At 42.0% G+C, this 22,574-nt stretch overlaps 1 protein-coding gene across 2 annotated transcripts in view; it reads left to right on the forward strand.

Moving 5' to 3' along the window:
• The window catches only part of LOC128685213 (NFX1-type zinc finger-containing protein 1-like), a 429,985-nt gene that overhangs the window by 398,352 nt on the left and 9,059 nt on the right, over nt 1-22,574 (forward strand). The window lies entirely within an intron of this gene.

The following is a 22,574-nucleotide window of genomic DNA, read 5'->3' on the forward strand; positions in this document are numbered from 1 at the left end:
GTATTCCATTATCTTGTTCACTGACTTCCCTGCCAGTTCTCTCCCACTGAACCCCATGCAGGAAATTCTTCATGCCTGTGTAGTCCCCTCTTTTGTAGTTTGGCTTCATTCGTCCTGCCCTTCCTGCTTCCCTCTCCACTTGTAACTCTACTATGTATTTGAAGCTCAGAACCACGTGGTCACTGGCCCCAAGGGGTCTTTCATATGTGATGTCCTCAATGTCTGCACTACTCAAGGTGAATACTAGGTCCAGTCTTGCTGGTTCATCCTCTTCCTCTGGTAGTTTCCCCTACATGTTGGTACAGTGCTTTTCAGTACCACCTCCATCATCTTAGCCCTCCACATTTCTGGGCCCCCATGTGGCTCCAGGTTCTCCCAGTAATTTCCTTGTGATTGAAGTCACCCACAATCAACAGCTTTGCCCTGCACGCATGAGCCCTTCTGGCCACCGAAGTGGCCAGAAGGGCTCATATGTGTAGAGCAAAGCCAGTGTGTCAACCATCACTTTATTACTCTCATCATACTAGTGCCTTGGCCTCCTTCTGTTCTGTGGTGGGTTGTACATCACTGCAATTACCATCTTGGGACCTCCAGACTGAAGTGTTCCTATTATGTAGTCTCTTGCTTCTCTGTCTCCTCTCTCCAGCTCGTCAAAATCCCATTGGTTTTTGATGAGTAGTGCCACTTCTCCTCCCCCCCTGTTCCCTCCGTCTTTCCTCAGGATCTGATATCCCATTGGAAAGATTGCATCTGTTATCATTCCTGTGAGCTTGGTTTCTGTGAGAGCTATGATGTCCTATGATGCCTCTTTGTGTGTGTGTGTGTGTGTGTGTGTGTGTGTACTCACCTAGTTGTACTCACCTAGTTGAGGTTGCAGGGGTCAAGTTGAAGCTCCTGGCCCTGCCTCTTCACTGGTCGCTACTAGGTCACTCTCCCTGAAATGTGAGCTTTATCATACCTCTGCTTAAAGCTATGTATGGATCCTGCCTCCACTACATCACTTCCCAAACTGTTCCACTTCCTGACTACTCTGTGGCTGAAGAAATACTTCCTACCATCCCTGTGATTCATCTGTGTCTTCAACTTCCAACTGTGTCCCCTTGTTGCTGTGTCCCACCTCTGGAACATCCTGTCTTTGTCCACCTTGTCAATTCCTTTCAGTATTTTGTATGTCGTTATCATGTCCCCCCTATCTCTCCTGTCCTGCAGCGTTGTCAGGTTGATTTCCCTTAACCTCTCCTCGTAGGACATACCTCTTAGCTCTGGGACTAGTCTTGTTGCATACCTTTGCACTTTCTCTAGTTTCTTTACATGCTTGTGTGGGTTCCAAACTGGTGCAGCATACTCCAATATGGGGCTAACATACACGGTGTACAGGATCCTGAACGATTCCTTATTAAGATGTCGGAATGCTGTTCTGAGGTTTGCTAGGCGCCCATATGCTGCAGCAGTTATTTGGTTGATGTGCGCTTCAGATGTGCCTGGTGTTATACTCACCCCAAGATCTTTTTCCTTGAGTGAGGTTTGTAGTCTCTGACCCCCCTAGACTGTACTCCGTCTGCAGTCTTCTTTGCCCTTCCCCAATCTTCATGACTTTGCACTTGGTGGGGTTGAACTCCAGGAGCCAATTGCTGGACCAGGTCTGCATCCTGTCCAGATCTCTTTGTAGTTCTGCCTGGTCTTCGATCGAATGAATTCTCATCAACTTCATGTCATCTGCAAACAAGGACACTTCGGAGTCTATTCCTTCCATCATGTAGTTCACAAATACCAGAAACAACACTGGTCCTAGGACTGACCCCTGTGGGACCCCGCTGGTCACAGGTGCCCACTCTGACACCTCACCACATACCATGACTCACTGCTGTCTTCCTGACAAGTATTCCCTGATCCATTGTAGTGCCTTCCCTGTTATCCCTGCTTGGTCCTCCAGTTTTTGAACTAATCTCTTGTGTGGAACTGTGTCAAATGCCTTCTTGCAGTCCAAGAAAATGCAATCCACCCACCCCTCTCTCTCTTGTCTTACTGCTGTCACCATGTCATAGAACTCCAGTAGGTTTGTGACAGGATTTCTCATCCCTGAAATCATGTTGGCTGCTGTTGATGAGATCATTCCTTTCTAGGAGTTCCACCACTCTTCTCCTGATAATCTTCTCCATGACTTTACATACTATACATGTCAGTGACACTGGTCTGTAGGTTAGTGCTTCATGTCTGTCTCCTTTTTTAAAGATTGGGACTACATTTGCTGTCTTCCATGCCTCAGGCAATCTCCCTGTTTAGATAGATGTATTGAATATTGTTGCTAGGGGTACACATAGCGCCTCTGCTCCCTCTCGCAGGACCCATAGAGAGATGTTATCCAGCCCCATTGCCTTTGAGGTATCTAGCTCACTCAGAAGCCTCTTCACTTCTTCCTCAGTTGTGTGTACTGTGTCCAGCACATGGTGGTGTAGCCCACCTCTCTGTCTGTCTGGAGCCCTTTCTGTCTCCTCTGTGAACACTTCTTTGAATCTCTTGTTGAGTTCCTCTCATACTTCACAGTCATTTCTTGTTGTCTCTCCTCCTTCCTTCCTTAGCCTGATTACCTGGTCCTTGACTGTCGTTTTAGTCCTGATGTGGCTGTATAACAGCTTCAGGTCAGATTTGGCTTTCGCTGCTATGTTTTTTCATATTGTTGTTGGGCTTCCCTTCTTATCGGTGCATACTCATTTCTGGCTCTACGACTGCTCTCCTTATTCTCCTGGGTCTTTTGCCTTCTATATTTCTTCCATTCCCTAGCACACTTGGTTTTTGCCTCCCTGCACTTCTGGGTGAACCATGGGCTCATCCTGGCTTTTTCATTATTCCTGTTACCCTTGGTTACAAACCTCTCCTCAGCCTCCTTGCACATTGTTGTTACATATTCCATCATCTCATTAACTGGCTTCCCTGCCAGTTCTTTGTCCCACTGAACCCCGTTCAGGAAGTTCCTCATTCCCGTGTAGTCCCCTTTCTTGTAGTTGGGCTTCATTTGCCTTGCCCTTCCTGCTTCTCCCTCCACTTGTAGCTCTACTGTGTATTCGAAGCTTAAAACCACATGATCACTGGCCCCAAGGGGTCTTTCATATGTGATATCCTCAATATCTGCACTACTTAAGGTGAATACTAGGTCCAGTCTTGCTGGTTCATCCTCTCCCCTCTCTCTCTCTTGTAGTGTCCCTTACGTGTTGGTACATTAAGTTTTCCAGTACCACCTCCATCATCTTAGCCCTCCATGTGTCTTGGCCCCCATGTGGCTCCAAGTTCTCGCAGTTGATTTCCTTATGGTTAAAGTCACCTATGATCAGGAGCTTTGCCCTGCATGCATGAGCTCGTCTGGCTACTGCAGCCAGTGTGTCAACCATTGTTCTATTGCTCTCATCATACTCTTGCCTTGGCCTCCTCCTGTTCTGTGGTGGGTTATACATCACTGCAATTACCACTTTGGGAACTCCAGAGTGAAGCATTCCCGCTATGTAATTGTGTGCTTCTCCGCTGTCTCTTCTCTCCAGCTCATCAAAATTCCATCGGTTTTTGATCATCAGTGCCACTCCTCCACCCCTTCCCTGTTCCCTCTGTCTTTCCTCAGGATCTGGTATCCCATTGGAAAGATGGCATCTGTTATCATACCTGTAAGCTCATGTGTGTGTGTGTGTGTGTGTACTCACCTAATTATGGTTGCAGGGGTCGAGACTCAGCTCCTTGCCCCGCCTCTTCACTGATCGCTACTAGATCCTCTCCCTCTCTGCTTCCTGAGCTTTGTCATACCTCTTTTTAAAACTATGTATGGTTCCTGCCTCCACTGCTTCACTTGCTAGGCTATTCCACTTCCTGACGACTCTATGAGTGAAGAAATACTTCCTAACGTCCCTGTGACTCGTCTGAGTCTTCAGCTTCCAGTTGTGACTCCTTGTTTCTGTGTCCCCTCTCTGGAGCATCCTATCTCTGTCCACCTTGTCTATTCCCCACAGTATCTTGTATGTCGTTATCATGTCTCCCCTGACCCTTCTGTCCTCCAGTGTCGTCAGTCCAATTTCCCTCAACCTTTCCTTGTACGACATTCCCGAGCTCTGGGACTAGCCTTGTTGCAAACCTTTGTACTTTCTCTAACTTCTTGACGTGCTTGACCAGGTGTGGGTTCCAGACTGGTGCTGCATACTCCAGTATGGGCCTAACATACACAGTGTACGGTGTCTTGAACGATTCCTTATTAAGGTATCGGAACGCTATTCTGTGTGTGTGTGTGTGTGTGTGTGTGTGTGTGTGTGTTGTGTGTGTGTGTTGTGTGTGTGCGTTGTGTGTGTGCGTTGTGTGTGTGCATTGTGTGCGCGTTGTGTGTGCGCGTTGTGTGTGTGCGTTGTGTGTGCGCGTTGTGTGTGTCGTGTGTGTGTGTGTGTGTGTGTGTGTGTGTGTGTGTGTGTGTGTGTGTGTGTGTGTGTGCGTTGTGTGTGTGTGTGTCTGTGTGGAGTTGTGTTGTGTTGTGTTGTGTGTTATGTTGTTATGTTTCTGTGTATAGATGTATGTATATATGCATCCTTACAAAACAAGATACAGGGTAGAATGAAAATCTTTAGCTCAAAATCTTTCACACACTCCATGCTTCATCAGGACTTATGCAGTGTTGCTAGATCTATAACAGGTAGGATGAGGGGCAAGTTTTCTCAGGTTAGGTAATGTGTTTGACACTGGTCTCTTCCACCTCATAGAGACAGCCAGGTGCCAGTCACCTTCACATCATGTCCCCCTCACTCCCCCTTCCCATGAGGTATAGGGGGAGGGGTAACCTCCAAGGTTTACAGAAAGCAAGTTACAGAATAATATAGAAAAGTAATAATCAGACCAATGCAACATTTCATCATTATCAACTGGTCAGGTGACACATTATATCACGCTGAGCAGGGTAGACAAATATGAAAGGGAGGTTCTGAATTTCTGTGATATTTGATAATAAAGAATAGTCAGAATACTAAGAAGATTCAGGATATTATCTGAGAAGGAATATTGAAGATACTCAGTGATAGAGTATATTTTGGATTCCTGTAGGCAGTATTTAGGAATGTGTGTAGTGAATCTTGTGAACATTATCTAAAACTTTCCTGGATGTATGGTACTTTAAGTTAGCAACAAGCACTTGTGACTTTTATTAATACAGTGGACCCCCGGTTAACGATATTTTTTCACTCCAGAAGTATGTTCAGGTGCCAGTACTGACTGAATTTGTTCCCATAAGGAATATTGTGAAGTAGATTAGTCCATTTCAGACCCCCAAACATACACGTACAAACGCACTTACATAAATACGCTTACATAATTGGTCACATTCGGAGGTAATCGTTATGCGGGGGTCCACTGTACAAAGTTTAACTACATTAAAGCCGAGTGTCTTGTGTACATTAACCACTATGGTAATGTGGTCTAATGTGTCACCTGACCAGTTGGTAGTGAAGAGATGTGGCATTGGTCTGATTATTGCTTTTTTTGTATTCTGTAACTTACTTTCTGAAAACTTTGGAGGTTCCCCCTCCCTTACCCCTCATGGGGGGTGAGGGGGACATGATGCAAGGGTGACTGGCCCTTGGCTGTCTCTCTAAGGTGTAGGAGACCAGTGTCAACATATTACCTTACCCCTGAGAAAACCTGCCCCTCAATGTACCTGTTGTCGGTCTTGCAACACTGCATAGTGTGTGTATGTGTGCACATGTTCGCATATACAGTGGACCCCCGCCTTACAATATTAATCCGTTCCTGAGAGCTCATCATATGTCGAAATTATCGTAAGGCAAATTAATTTTCCCCATAAGAAATAATGGAAATCAAATTAATCCGTGCAAGACACCCAAAAGTATGAAAAAAAACAAATTTTTTTACCACATGAAATATTAATTTTAATACACACAAACTGAAGAAGACATGCACAGTTAATACTCTACTAAGAATAGAATACATGACACTTACCTTTATTGAAGATCTGATTATCAAATGGTATACAATACCAACAGGTTGGTAGATAAGACACATAGGCAACATTTAGGCAACTTTATTCCGAAACGTTTCGCCTACACAGTAGGCTTCTTCAGTCGAGTACAGAAAGTAGGCAGGAACAGTAGAGATGTGAAGACGATGTAATCAGTCATCACCCTTGAAGTCGTAGATTTGAGGTTGTCAGTCCCTCAGCCTGGAGAAGTTCTGTTCCAAAGTCTGAAACTAACTGAAGATCAAGCGACAGTGTTGAGTCTTAAATACTGTCGGAAGGAGAGGTGCAGAGTAGTAGTAGTGAGAATGTAGCCGCTGGGAGGTCATGTCCCTCTCAGATCAAGCAATTCTCACTTGAAAAAGTTGTCCAAGGTGTTTTCTCTTCTGTACCAAGATGCCATTGTGTTGCAGTGTCTGACAGAGTGATTATCAAATTGTCCATGGGGAAGTGGAAAAGAATCTTTCCTCCGTAAGCCATGCGTGTCTTATGAGGCGACTAAAATGCCGGGAGCAATGGGCTAGTAACCCCTTCTCCTGTAGACATTTACTAAAAAAGAGAAGAAGAAAAACTTTATAAAACTGGGATGCTTAAATGTGCGTGGATGTAGTGCGGATGACAAGAAACAGATGATTGCTGATGTTATGAATGAAAAGAAGTTGGATGTCCTGGCCCTAAGCGAAACAAAGCTGAAGGGGGTAGGGGAGTTTCAGTGGGGGGAAATAAATGGGATTAAATCTGGAGTATCTGAGAGAGTTAGAGCAAAGGAAGGGGTAGCAGTAATGTTGAATGATCAGTTATGATAGGAGAAAAGAAAATATGAATGTGTAAATTCAAGAATTATGTGGATTAAAGTTAAGGTTGGATGTGAGAAGTGGGTTATAATAAGCGTGTATGCACCTGGAGAAGAGAGGAATGCAGAGGAGAGAGAGAGATTTTGGGAGATGTTAAGTGAATGTATAGGAGCCTTTGAACCAAGTGAGAGAGTAACTGTGGTAGGGGACATGAATGCTAAAGTAGGAGAAACTTTTAGAGAGGGTGTGGTAGGTAAGTTTGGGGTGCCAGGTGTAAATGATAATGGGAGCCCTTTGATTGAACTTTGTATAGAAAGGGGTTTAGTTATAGGTAATACATATTTTAAGAAAAAGAGGATAAATAAGTATACAAGATATGATGTAGGGCGAAATGACAGTAGTTTGTTGGATTATGTATTGGTAGATAAAAGACTGTTGAGTAGACTTCAGGATGTACATGTTTATAGAGGGGCCACAGATATATCAGATCACTTTCTAGTTGTAGCTACACTGAGAGTAAAAGGTAGATGGGATACAAGGAGAATAGAAGCATCAGGGAAGAGAGAGGTGAAGGTTTATAAACTAAAAGAGGAGGCAGTTAGAGTAAGATATAAACAGCTATTGGAGGATAGATGGGCTAATGAGAGCATAGGCAATGGGGTCGAAGAGGTATGGGGTAGGTTTAAAAATGTAGTGTTAGAGTGTTCAGCAGAAGTTTGTGGTTACAGGAAAGTGGGTGTGGGAGGGAAGAGGAGCGATTGGTGGAATGATGATGTAAAGAGAGTAGTAAGGGAGAAAAAGTTAGCATATGAGAAGTTTTTACAAAGTAGAAGTGATGCAAGGAGGGAAGAGTATATGGAGAAAAAGAGAGAGGTTAAGAGAGTGGTGAAGCAATGTAAAAAGAGAGCAAATGAGAGAGTGGGTGAGATGTTATCAAAGCATTTTCTTTTTGGGGATTTTCTTTTTTGGGTCACCCTGCCTCGGTGGGAGACGGCGAACTTGTTGAAAAATATATATATATATAATATATATTATATATATATATATATAATATATATTTATATATATATATATATACAGTGGACCCCCGCATAACGATGGCATCACATAGCGATTTTTCCGCATACCGATTACTTTTATCGCAAAATTTTTGCCGCGCATACCGATTAAAAACCCGCTTACCGATTTTCGTCCGAGACGCGTCCAATGTGCCCTCAGCCAGCCTCACATGTGCCGGCCGTCCCATTGTTTACCAGCCAGCCTCCGCGGTAACATCCAAGCATACACTCGGAATATTTCGTATTATTACAGTGTTTTCGGTGCTGTTTCTGGAAAATAAGTGACCATGGGCCCCAAGAAAGCTTCTAGTGCCAACCCTGTGGTAAAAAGGGTGAGAATTAGTATGGAAATTAAGAAAGATTTTGAAGGGTTTGGGGCTAACCCTGAGAAGCCTATGCCAGTTGTGGAATCCATTGTGCCTACTTCAAAGATTAAGGAAATGTGTGCACAGTGGGTTGAACTGCAAACCTTTATAGATGAAAATCACCCTGACACAGCTGTTGCAAGCCGTGCTGGTGACTATTTCAATGACAATGTTGTGGCCCATTTTAGACAAATCGTAAAGGAACGGGAGGTACAGAGCTCTATGGACAGATTTGTTGTGCGACAGAGGTCCAGTGACTCTCAAGCTGGTCCTAGTGGCATTAAAAGAAGAAGGGAAGTAACCCCGGAAAAGGACTTGCTACCTCAAGTCGTAATGGAAGGGGATTCCCCTTCTAAACAGTAAGAAGATAATGCTCTCCCCTCCTCCCATCCCATCAATCATCACCAGATCTTCAATAAAAGTAAGTGTCATTTAATTGTGCATGCCTTTTTCAGTTTGTGTGTATTAAAATTAACATTTCATGTGGTAAAAAAAAATTTTTTTCATACTTTTGGGCGTCTTGCACGGATTAATTTGATTTCCATTATTTCTTATGGGGAAAATTCATTCGCATAACGATTATTTCGCATAACGATCAGCCCTCTTGCACGGATTAAAATCGTTAACCGGGGGTCCACTGTATAATATATATATATATATATATATATATATATATATATATACACACACACACACACACACACACACACACACACACACACACACACACACACACACACACACACACACACACACACACACACACACACACACACACACACACACACACACACACACACACACACACACACACACACACACACACACACACACCCCTACACACCTACAATCTGACTTACGACCGAGTTCGGTTCTGAGAAACCGGTCGTAAGTCGAACTTTACTACTGAATATCAACAAAACATTTTTGTAATGACTTTATTTTATTGTTTTATTTTGGTATTTCATGTTTTACTTTACTTTTTATGTTGTTAGTACTGTATTTTATACTGTAAGGTTTAGGATAAACACTGTGTGCAACACAAACAGTTGTTTATTTCCCAGAAATTTGGCATAAAAAACACGGTCGTAAGTCGTGTGGTTGCAAGTCGAGCAGGTCGTAAGTCGGATGGTAGGTGCATATATTATATATTATATATTATATATATATATATATATATATATATATATATATATATATATATATATATATATATATATATATCTATATATATATATATATATATATATATATATATATATATATATATATATATACAGTGGACCCCCGCATAGCGACCTTAATCCGTGCAAGAGGGCTGGCTGTTATGCGAAATGTTCGGTATGCGAATGAATTTTCCCCATAAGAAATAATGGAAATCAAATTAATCCATGCAAGACACCCAAAAGTATGAAAAAATAAATTTTTTACCACATGAAATGTTAATTTTAATACACACAAACTGAAAAAGGCATGCACAATTACATGACACTTACTTTTATTGAAGATCTGGTGATGATTGATGGGATGGGAGGAGGGGAGAGAGAGTGTTAGTGTTTAGAAGGGGAATCCCCTTCCATTAACCCTTTGAGGGTTTTGGTCGTACTAGTACGTCTTACGCATAGGGGTTTTTGACGTACTAGTACGCATAAATTCTAGCGGCCTCAAATCTCGCAGGAAAAGGCTGATAAGCCTAGATGTGAGAGAATGGGTCTGTGTGGTGGGTGTGCGCAGTAGGAAAAAAATCTGGGACCCAGTGGTGCATTGTGGGAATGCCATCATAGTACACAATTTCCACCGTGCCCTGCGGTAAGAAGTTCCTCACTCCTCGGCGAATTGGGACACTTTTGTTCCCCAGTGACAGTTCTAATACAGATGGAAGTGACAGTGAAGATGAGTTTCAAGGTTCTGGTGAGGTTTTGACCGAAACTAATGACCATAATATGGATAATAGTGAGGAAAACCCAGACAACCCACAGCCTTCCACCTCTGGTGCTGGGCCGTCGTTCAGTTGTACCAGAATCAAAGAGGAAACTCCTATTTTCCAAAATCCCAGACTCAGTTGTGAGCATTGGTGATGATAATGATAGTGATTATGAACTACAAGCTCTTCAAACTTGTTCCAAGAATGGAGGAGGAGGAGGAGGCAGAGGAGGAGGAGGCAGAGGAGGAGGAGGCAAGAGGAGGAGGAGGCAAGAGGAGGAGGAGGCAAGAGGAGGAGGAGGCAAGAGGAGGAGGAGGCAGAGGAGGAGGAGGAAGAAGAAGAGGAGGAGGAGGAGGAGGAAGAAGAGGAGGAGGAGGAGGAGGAAGAGGAGGAGGAGGAGGAGGAAGAAGAATAATACGTAATGATAACAATAATACATAATAATAATACATAATAATAATAATACATAATAATAATACATAATAATAATAATAGGTAATAATAATAATATGTAATAATAAATGTTCACCCATGACAGTAACAAGATAAGGGGAGATAACATCTGATAAGTGCTGACGTTTGATGAGGGTAAATGAGGGTAGAGCTGATGCCAAAAGATGAGATGAACATCGCCCTCCCTTTGTTTTTGCTGGTATACTAACATTTCTGTCTGTCTATTTGCCTGTCTGTCAAGCTCCCTGTCTATCCATCTAGCTCTCTGTCTCAGAGAGCCACAAGACTGCGTCATCACTTTTACTCACATCTTCAAGCAGAGTATAGCACTTTGTCTGGGTTTCTTGGGTTATCCTAGGTAATTTATACTATGTATACTTGTATTTATGTGTACCTGTGAGACAGAGATAGACAGACAGATAGAATGAGGGAGAAAGATAATTAGATAGAATGGAGGAGGGGAAGCAGCATCCGACCCCATTGTTTTGACAGGCCGGAGGGGGAAAGAGTAATGAGCTAATATGTCACTTTGACAGCTGCCGACTCCTTGTAATTTACACTATGGACGAGGAGGAGAAGGAGAAGGAGGAAGAGTAGGGGGAAGAGGAACAAGAGGAGGAGGAGGAAGAGGAATAAGAGGAAGAGGAGGAGGAAGAGGAATAGTAGGAGGAAGATTAGGGGGAAGAGGAGGAAGAGGAAGAAGAGGAGGAGGAAGAGGAGGAGGAGGAAGAGGAAGAGTAGGAAGAGGAGGAAGAGGAAGAGTATGAGGAAGAGTAGGGGGAAGAGGAGGAAGAGTAGGGGGAAGAGGAGGAAGAGGAAGAAGAGGAGGAGGAGGGTGGAACACTAGTACACTGGTACTGGTACACTAACATTTCTGTCTGTCTATTTGTCTGTCTGTCAAGCTCCCTGTCTATCTGTCTATCCATCTAGCTCTCTGTCTCAGAGAGCCACAAGACTGTGTCATCACTTTTACTCACATCTTCAAGCAGAGTATAGCACTTTGTCTGGATTTCTTGGGTTATCCTAGGTAATTTATACTATGTATACTTGTATTTATGTGTACCTGTGAGACAGAGATAGACAGACAGATAGAAAGAGAGAGACAGATTGAAAGAGATAGAATGAGGGAGAAAGATAAAACACCATTGTGTATGACACCATGTTTCAGAGTTCCACAAGCTGCAGAACTAATAGGAATATGTTCAGTGACTGTATATTGGTATATATATTATAGAACAATAATAATAAAAAAATTTTTGTATTGTTTGTTTTTGTAAACAAGTTTTGTAAACAATATATTGATAATTATGTTTGTGTGCTTATTGTATTGTATACAACGAGTGTATATATGTACATTGCACCTTACTTTGGTCTCATAGGCCACATAAGTTATGTGAAAAAATAAAATAGTGGAAAAAAACAACAAACCTTCAAATACAAGTAAACTAAAGTTTACCGGGTGAGCGGCAGTCGCCGCTGTTGCCATACGCTGCTCATTTTCTGCAAACTTCATGCATCCATATCTCCGTAAGTATTGATGTTAAATTTTTTTTGTTTATCCTATAATGTTTAGAAAAAAAAACTCTATTTTTTCATAAGAAAAAATAATTTTTTTTTTTTTTGAAATTTGGCCGACCCTGAGAACGAGTTTCGGAGAGGGCCTGTCGACCCTCAAGGGTTAAGACTTGAGGTGTCGTGTCCTTTTCTGGGGTTACTTCCCTTCTTCTTTTAACCCTTTCAGGGTCCAAGGCCAAAATCTGAAGTCACGCACCAGTGTCCAAGAAATTTTGAAAAAAAAAAAATTATTTTTTCTTACAGAATTAAAGAGCATATTTTTGTGAAGGTAATAAAACAAAAAAAATTAGAATCTGATCAGTACTTACCGAGATACAGTGCCAAGAAGTTTGTAGAAAATGATGTGGTGGCGGCAACATCGACGAATTCCACATACGCGTATTATATTATTTTGTTGTTTTAGTTGTTTTTTCTTTTCTTTTCCAATTTTTTTCTATTCCTACTAACATTTGGGGCCTGAGAGACCAATACTGTATATAATTTATATATATAAACTCACTGTATTGAACACAATAACCGCACTAAAGTTATTATCATATTATTGTTTACCACTGTTGTTTATTACAATAAACATGCACAAATATTGTATAATACTAATGTTCTGTCATATATTTACATATTTACAATCACTGGATATGGTTTTAGAACTGCTGGAGCTTGTGGAACTCCTTGAAACAAGGCACCATGCACAGAGGCACCTTACATTCCTCACACATAAACCGAGTGTCTTTGCGTCTTTGTTGCCGTCGTTTTGTTTGTGCACAGACAATGCATCTCTTCTGAGCAAATTTCTTTTGAGTTGAAGGAAGCTGTATTATGAAATGATCACCTTCTCTTCTCAAACGCTTGGGTATATTGTGATGAATTCGAGGACCATGTTGTATTGCAGGTGTTGTTACCTGGTACTTCATTATGAGTTGTCTGACAACAGACAAACAAAATTCACCATACGGTGGTCTGTTACCAGTCTTTATTTGGTACATATTATATGCATTCAGCATTGAAATGTCCATGAGATGGAAGAAAAGTTTCATGTACCACTTGTAACTCTTACGAACACAGTCAACAAAACCAATCTGCATGTCACACTTGTCAACCAAGCGCATGTTTTGTGTATAATCAATCACTGTCACTGGTTTTCGAATACGTTCATTAGTCACTCGATCAACTTTGCCACTGTCTTGCATTTCATTACGGTGAATCGTTGTCAACAATGTGACATCTCGTTTGTCATGCCACCGTAATGCCATGATGTCATTGGCAGTAAACACCTGCACGTCATCACCACGAACACCTGCGTTGAGCCTGGGCATATGTTTACGATTAGAAAGCACTGTGCCACACACATCTGTCTTGTTCACTCGCATGAAATCACTGAGTAATGGGCTTGTGTACCAGTTATCGGTATATAATGTATGGCCCTTACCAAGATAAGGTGCCATCATGTTTCTCACTACGTCACCTGATATACCCAATAACATCTTGGTATCTTTCAATGTTTTACTACCCGTGTATACAACAATATCCAACACCAGGCCACTGTCACAATCACAGAGTACAAACAATTTTATACCAAAGCGGTTCCTCTTGCTCGGTATATACTGCTTGAATGACAGTCTACCTTTGAACAAAATCAAAGACTCGTCAATTACAAGATTCTTGAATGGATAAAAGTATATCCTGAACTTTTGTTTGAGATACATGAAAACATTTCTAATCTTGTATAACCTGTCACTTCTGTCAGGCCTGGTTTTGTCAGAGAAGTGCAACATACGTAACAGTAAGATAAACCTGTTCACTGGTATTATTTCACTGAAGGATGGGGTACAAATTAGCCGATCTGTGGACCAGTATGCTTTTATATTATGCTTATAGACGTGAGGCATAAGCATTATTGTTGCAAAAAGCAAATACATTTCTGCAACAGTCGTCTCTTTCCACCTGTGTAGTCTTGACTGTGGTGATAAGATCGTATTTGCCATGGTGTACTGAAAATACTCATTACTTTCCCTGACAATAGTTTCCATCAATGGCTGGTCAAAGAATAATTCAAAGAATTCCAGTTCATTGGCCGTGGTTCCAAGGGGACAGGTAGGTAGAATTCCACTTTGCGAGTCATCAAAGTGGTGAGGGCTGGGAACAAAATTGGGATTTTGCTGCCAATCCCAGATACGGTTTGCTGGTGGATACTGGACATCATAGGCTGGTTGTACGGGTGGTTGTGGCGGGCTGGTGGGTGACGCTCCGCTTTGTCCTTGAACTGACGAGTCAGCAGCGTGGGTTCCCGCGTGGCACAGCGAGTCACGCATGGCGGTGCCACTACCACCACCAGCCCCACTAACACCATCCACTGATGTCTGTGGCCCATCCATGCCAAGTGTAGCCACATCATCCTCACTATCACTACCTAAAACGGGTGTAGGGCCACGGGATGTACTACGGGATGTACTCCGTCCCCTGGGCATAGCATAGGGTACACTACCCGAGCGCATGCGGCGGCGCACATACCGACGCTTCACTGGTGAATATGTTTCCTCACTATCACTACTCGAATGATCGTCGAGCGCAATAAAATCACAATCCACGTCAGAATCATCGTCATTACTGAAGTCAGAGGCCAGGCCACGGGAAAATATTAGTTTTCTCTTACGTTTAGGAACAACCGACCGTGAGTCACGAGTGCCCACACCAGAGGTAGAAGGTCGAGGATCGTCGGGGTTTTCTGCACTATTATCGATATCCTGGTCATTATTTTCGGTCACTAACTCATCAAAGCCGTAGAATTCGTCTTCATTTCCACTTCCATCAGTGTCAGAACTATCAGACAGGAAGAGGAGAGTCCCAATTTTCCGGGGAGTCAGAGCTGACTTGCGACGAGACATGGTGAACAAGGGTGACTGAGCCGGCGTTCCCACAATGCTATGCAGGCGCCTAGATTTTTTGTTTATGGCGCACACCCACCGCGCAGACCCATTCTCTCATATGTAGGCCTATGAGCGCTTTCGCGCTAAATTTGACGGCGCTAGAATTTTGGCGTAGATCTACGGTTTGGACACTCACCGACCAGCCGTAGATCTACGGGACGGACCCTGAAAGGGTTAATGCCACTAGGACCAGCTTCAGAGTCACTGGACTTCTTTCGCACAACATATCTGTCCATAGTGGCCTGTACCTCTCGTTCCTTTATGATTTGTCTAAAGTGGTTCACAACATTGTCATTGTAACAGTCACCAGCACGGCTTGCAATAGCTGTGTGAGGGTGATTTTCATCAAAAAAGGTTTGCACTTCAAGCCATTTTGCACACATTTCCTTAATCTTTGAAGTAGGCAATTCCTTCAATTTCTCTCTCCCCTCCTTTGAACCAGTTTCCCCAGGTCTGGCCTCTTGCTTTTGAAGTTGATCTATCAGCTCATCAGTGGTTAGTTCTTCATTGTCCTCCTCCACCAACTCTTCCACATCCTCCCCACTAACCTCCAACCCCAAGGACTTCCCCAATGCCACAATTGATTCCTCAACTGGTATACTCCTCTCAGGGTTAGCCTCAAACCCTTCAAAATCCCTTTTGTCTACACATTCTGGCCACAGTTTCTTCCAAGCAGAGTTCAAGGTCTTCTTAGTCACTCCCTCCCAAGCCTTACCTATAAGGTTTATACAATTGAGGATATTAAAGTGATCTCTCCAAAACTCTCTTAGAGTCAGTTGAGTTTCTGAGGTCACTACAAAGCACCTTTCAAACAGAGCTTTTGTGTACAGTTTTTTGAAGTTTGCAATAACCTGCTGGTCCATGGGCTGCAGGAGAGGAGTGGTATTAGGAGGCAAAAACTTCACCTTAATGAAGCTCATGTCCCCATAAAGTCGCTCTGCCACGTCTGTAGGATGACCAGGGGCATTGTCTAACACCAGGAGGCACTTAAGTTCTAATTTCTTTTCAGTTAGGTATTCTTTGACATTGGGGGCAAATACATGGTGTAACCAGTTATAGAAAAAGTCCCTAGTGACCCATGCCTTACTGTTTGATCTCCACAGCACACACAAATTATCCTTGAGGACATTCTTTTGCCTGAACACTCTGGGAGTTTCAGAGTGATACACTAATAAAGGCTTAACTTTGCAATCACCACTAGCATTGGAACACATCAACAAAGTAAGCCTGTCTTTCATAGGCTTATGTCCTGGGAGTGCCTTTTCTTCCTGAGTAATGTAGGTCCTGCTTGGCATTTTCTTCCAAAACAGGCCTGTTTCATCACAATTAAACACTTGTTCAGGTTTCAGTCCTTCAGTTTCTATGTACGCCTTGAATTCCTGCACATATTTTTCAGCCGCTTTGTGGTCCGAACTGGCAGCCTCACCATGCCGTATCACACTATGTATGCCACTACGCTTCTTAAATCTCTCAAACCAACCTTTGCTGGCCTTAAATTCACTCACATCATCACTAGTTGCAGGCCTTTTTTTAATTAAATCCTCATGCAACTTCCTAGCCTTTTCGCTTATGATAGCTTGAGAAACGCTATCTCCTGCTAGCTGTTTTTCATTTATCCACACCAATAAGAGTCTCTCAACATCTTCCATCACTTGCGATCTCTGTTTCGAAAACACAGTTAAACCTTTGGCAAGAACAGCTTCCTTGATTGCCTTTCTGTTGCCCACAATAGTAGAGATGGTTGATTTGGGTTTCTTGTACAACCTGACCAGGTCGGTGATACGCACTCCACTTTCATACTTATCAATGATCTCTTTCTTCATCTCTATTGGAATTCTAACCCTTATTGCTGTAGGGTTGGAACTAGAAGCTTTATTGGGGCCCATGGTCACTTATTTTCCAGAAACAGCACCGAAAACACTGTAATAATACGAAATATTCCGATTGTATGCTTGAATGTTACCGCGGAGGCTGGCTGGTAAACAATGCCACCGGCGGAACATATGAGGCTGGCTCAGGCCGCACATTGGACGCGTCTCGGACGAAGGGCGCTGAGCGGGTTTTTGGGCGGTATGCAAGGCAAAATTTTAGCGATCAAAGCGTCCGGTATGCGGATTGTCCGTTATGCAAGGCGTCCGGTATGCGAGGGTCCACTGTATATATATATATACACACACACACACACACACACACACACACACACACACACACACACACACACACACACACACACACACACACACACACACACACACACACACACACAGTGGACCCTCAACCAGCGATATTAATCCGTTGCTGAGAGCTCATAGTTAATCGAAATAATCGTTAGTCAAGTTAATTTTCCCCATAAGAAATAATGGAAATCAAATTAATCCGTGCAAGACACCCCCAAAGTATTGAAAAAAAAATTTTACCACATGAAATATTAATTTTAATACACACAAACTGAAGAAGACATGCACAGTTACATGACACTTACCTTTATTGAAGATCTGGTGATGATTGATGGGATGGGAGGAGAGGAGAGCATTGATGTTCTTAGTGTTTAGAAGGGGAATCCCCTTCCATTAGCACTTGAGGTAGCAAGTCTTTTTCTGGGGTTAGTTCCCTTGTTCTTTTTAATGCCACTAGGACCAGCTTCAGAGTCACTGGACTTCTGTCGCACAACATATCTGTCCATAGATACCTGTACCTCTCGTTCCTTTATGACTTTCCTAAAGTGGTTCACAACATTGTCAGTGTACAGGTTGCCAACACGGCTTGCAGTAGCTGTGTCAGGGTGATTTTCATCCAGAAAGGTTTGCACTTCAAGCCACTTTGCACACATTTCCTTAATCTTAGAAGTAGGCAGCTTCTTTAATTTCTCTATCCCCTCCTCCGAAGCAGTTTCCTCAGGTCTGCCCTCTTGCTGTTCAAGATGATCTAGCAGCTCATCAGTGGTTAGTTCTTCATTGTCCTCCACCACCAACTCTTCTACATCCTCCCCACTAACCTCCAACCCCAAGGACTTCCCCAATGCCACAATGGATTCCTCAACTGGCATAGAATTCTCATGGTTAGCCTCAAACCGTTCAAAATCACTTTTGTCTACACATTCTGGCCACAGTTTTTTCCAAGCAGAGTTCAAGGTCCTCTTAGTCACTTCCTCCCAAGCCTTACCTATAATGTTTACACAATTGAGGATGGTAAAGTGATCTTTCCAAAACTCTCTTAGAGTCAGTTGAGTTTCTGAGGTCACTACAAAGCTCCTTTGAAACATAGCTTTTGTGTACAGTTTCTTGAAGTTGGAAATGACCTGCTGGTCCATGGGCTGCAGGAGAGGAGTGGTATTAGGAGGCAAAAACTTCACCTTAATGAAGCTCATGCCCCTAGAAAGTCGCTCTGCCAAGTCTGAAGGATGACCAGGAGCATTGTCTAATACGAGGAGACACTTAAGGTCTAATTTCTTTTTAATTAGGTAATTTTTCACATTGGGGGCAAATGCATGGTGTAACCAGTCATAGAAAAAGCCCCTTGTGACCCATGCCTTACTGTTTGCCCTCCACAGCACACACAAATTATCCTTGACAACATTGTTTTTCCTGAACACTCTGGGAGTTTCAGAGTGATACACCAATAAAGGCTTCACTTTGCAATCACCATTAGCATTGGCACACATCAACAGAGTAAGCCTGTCTTTCATAGGCTTATGTCCTGGGAGTGCCTTTTCCTCCTGAGTAATGTACGCTCTGCTTGGCACCCATGGGGCAAGTGAGGCACGCTCAGGCCAAAGTGGACGCGTCTCGAACGGAACGAATAGCGTTGGTCAGGTTTTTAAGTGCTAGGCGAGGCAAAATTTTTGCGTTAAAATGTATCGCTAGTCAGATTTATCGTTAATCGATGCCATCGCTGGTTGAGGGTCCACTGTATATATGTATATATATATATTGGAGAGTTAGAGGTATTGGGAAGATGGAGGGAATATTTTGAGGAATTGTTAAATGTTGATGAAGATAGGGAAGCTGTGATTTCGTGTATAGGGCAAGGAGGAATAACATCTTGTAGGAGTGAGGAAGAGCCAGTTGTGAGTGTGGGGGAAGTTCGTGAGGCAGTAGGTAAAATGAAAGGGGGTAAGGCAGCTGGGATTGATGGGATAAAGATAGAAATGTTAAAAGCAGGTGGGGATATAGTTTTGGAGTGGTTGGTGCAATTATTTAATAAATGTATGGAAGAGGGTAAGGTACCTAGGGATTGGCAGAGAGCATGCATAGTTCCTTTGTATAAAGGCAAAGGGGATAAAAGAGAGTGCAAAAATTATAGGGGGATAAGTCTGTTGAGTATACCTGGTAAAGTGTATGGTAGAGTTATAATTGAAAGAATTAAGAGTAAGACAGAAAATAGGATAGCAGATGAACAAGGAGGCTTTAGGAAAGGTAGGGGGTGTGTGGACCAGGTGTTTACAGTGAAACATATAAGTGAACAGTATTTAGATAAAGCTAAAGAGGTCTTTGTGGCATTTATGGATTTGGAAAAGGCGTATGACAGGGTGGATAGGGGGGCAACGTGGCAGATGTTGCAAGTGTATGGTGTAGGAGGTAGGTTACTGAAAGCAGTGAAGAGTTTTTACGAGGATAGTGAGGCTCAAGTTAGAGTATGTAGGAAAGAGGGAAATTTTTTCCCAGTAAAAGTAGGCCTTAGACAAGGATGTGTGATGTCACCGTGGTTGTTTAATATATTTATAGATGGGGTTGTAAGAGAAGTAAATGCGAGGGTCTTGGCAAGAGGCGTGGAGTTAAAAGATAAAGAATCACACATAAAGTGGGAGTTGTCACAGTTGCTCTTTGCTGATGACACTGTGCTCTTGGGAGATTCTGAAAAGAAGTTGCAGAGATTGGTGGATGAATTTGGTAGGGTGTGCAAAAGAAGAAAATTAAAGGTGAATACAGGAAAGAGTAAGGTTATGAGGATAAAAAGATTAGGTGATGAAAGATTGAATATCAGATTGGAGGGAGAGAGTATGGAGGAGGTGAACGTATTCAGATATTTGGGAGTGGACGTGTCAGCAGATGGGTCTATGAAAGATGAGGTGAATCATAGAATTGATGAGGGAAAAAGAGTGAGTGGTGCACTTAGGAGTCTGTGGAGACAAAGAACTTTCTCCTTGGAGGCAAAGAGGGGAATGTATGAGAGTATAGTTTTACCAACGCTCTTATATGGGTGTGAAGCATGGATGATGAATGTTGCAGCGAGGAGAAGGCTGGAGGCAGTGGAGATGTCATGTCTGAGGGCAATGTGTGGTGTGAATATAATGCAGAGAATTCGTAGTTTGGAAGTTAGGAGGAGGTGCGGGATTACCAAAACTGTTGTCCACAGGGCTGAGGAAGGGTTGTTGAGGTGGTTCGGACATGTAGAGAGAATGGAGCGAAGCAGAATGACTTCAAGAGTGTATCAGTCTGTAGTGGAAGGAAGGCGGGGTAGGGGTCGGCCTAGGAAAGGTTGGAGGGAGGGGGTAAAGGAGGTTTTGTGTGCGAGGGGCTTGGACTTCCAGCAGGCATGCGTGAGCGTGTTTGATAGGAGTGAATGGAGACAAATGGTTTTTAATACTTGACGTGCTGTTGGAGTGTGAGCAAAGTAACATTTATGAAGGGATTCAGGGAAACCGGCAGGCCGGACTTGAGTCCTGGAGATGGGAAGTACAGTGCCTGCACTCTGAAGGAGGGGTGTTAATGTTGCAGTTTAAAAACTGTAGTGTAAAGCACCCTTCTGGCAAGACAGTGATGGAGTGAATGATGGTGAAAGTTTTTCTTTTTCGGGCCACCCTGCCTTGGTGGGAATCGGCCAGTGTGATAATAAAAAATAATAAATATATATATATATATATATATATATATATATATATATATATATATATATATATATATATATATACATACATACATACATACATACATACAGTAGACCATTTAACACGGTAGTTACGTTCCTGAAAACACCATGTTAAGTAAAACCGTGTATGATAAACTGAAGAAATTATAGGAAAAATAGGGATATGTTTCTGAGAACCCCGAAAAAGTCAAACTTTTTTTTAGGCCTCCACACCTTACAAAAATAAAAGTGAATATTTAATTGTAGTTCATTGTTGTGATGTATTATGTTGTTTTTACTGCTTAAGACTACGAATTTAACAGAAATAATAGTATTTCTTACCTTAAATTGTGGGTGCTGGTGTTTGTGGATGATTGTAAAGAGAGTGGAGAGTTATGCTCTGGCCCTACTGGGCTGAGGTGGATGGTAGAGGTTCTGGTACTGAAGTTGATGGTTGTACTGGAGTGTCTAACTTTAAGTCACTCAGTAAGTCAAGTCATTCAATAAGTCAATCAAGTCGTTCAGTAAGTCAATCAAGTCGTTCAGTAAGTCAGTCAAGTGATTCAGTAAGTCAGTCTAGTGATTCAGTAAGTCTCAAGTCATTCAATAAGTCAGTCAAATGATTCAGTAAGTCAGTCAGTCACACAAACTTATGTTAAACCTCTTTTTATGTGTACAAAGTAACACTTCATTATGGCCACAGGTTATGTCTTGTTTAATATCTTTGTTTCCTTCGTTAATTCTAAGACTTAAATGTTTACACCTTTTCTTGCCACTTTGAGCAACACTGATATGCCTACTGGGTGTCGTGATTGCTTGGCAGATACAAGATATTGAATTAAAAGATCAAAACACAATTCACAATCATAAGCTTGTAGCAGAGAAGTTGTACTGGACACGCATGAAGTATGAATGCTAGGATGGTGGAGTGGTGTCGGGGGTGGCTGGGGATGGCAGGAGGTCTCCCTCGCTGATCCACAACAAGGCAGCCGCTTGAGGAAAAGGGAAGTTTTTTTCCTTCCCGCAAACTGAGCCGTGTATCTAACGACTGTTATGTAAAATTGTGCCACAATTCTTCAATTGTGCTATACCCAAATTGTGCCAAATAAACTCGTGCTAAATGACGGTCTACTGTATGTATATATATATATATATATATATATATATATATATACATATATATATATATATATATATATATATATACATATATATATACATATATATATATATATACATATATATATATATATACATATACATATATATATATATACATATATATATATATATATATATATACATATATATATACATATATATATATATATACATATATATATATATATATATATATATATATATATATATATATATATATATATATATATATATATATGTGTATATATATATATATATATATATACAGTGGACCCTCGACTTACGATATTAATCCATTTCAGAGAACTCATCATTAGACAAAATTATCATTAGTTGAATTAATTTTCCCCACAAGAAATAATGGAAATCCAATTAATCCGTTCCAGATGCTCAAAAGTATGAAAAAAAAAAATTTACCACATGAAATATACATTTTCCTACACACAAAAAGAATACGTGCACAATATATATTGTGCATGTA

Source organism: Cherax quadricarinatus, chromosome 1 (assembly GCF_038502225.1).
Source record: "Cherax quadricarinatus isolate ZL_2023a chromosome 1, ASM3850222v1, whole genome shotgun sequence".
Lineage (NCBI taxonomy): Eukaryota > Metazoa > Arthropoda > Malacostraca > Decapoda > Parastacidae > Cherax > Cherax quadricarinatus.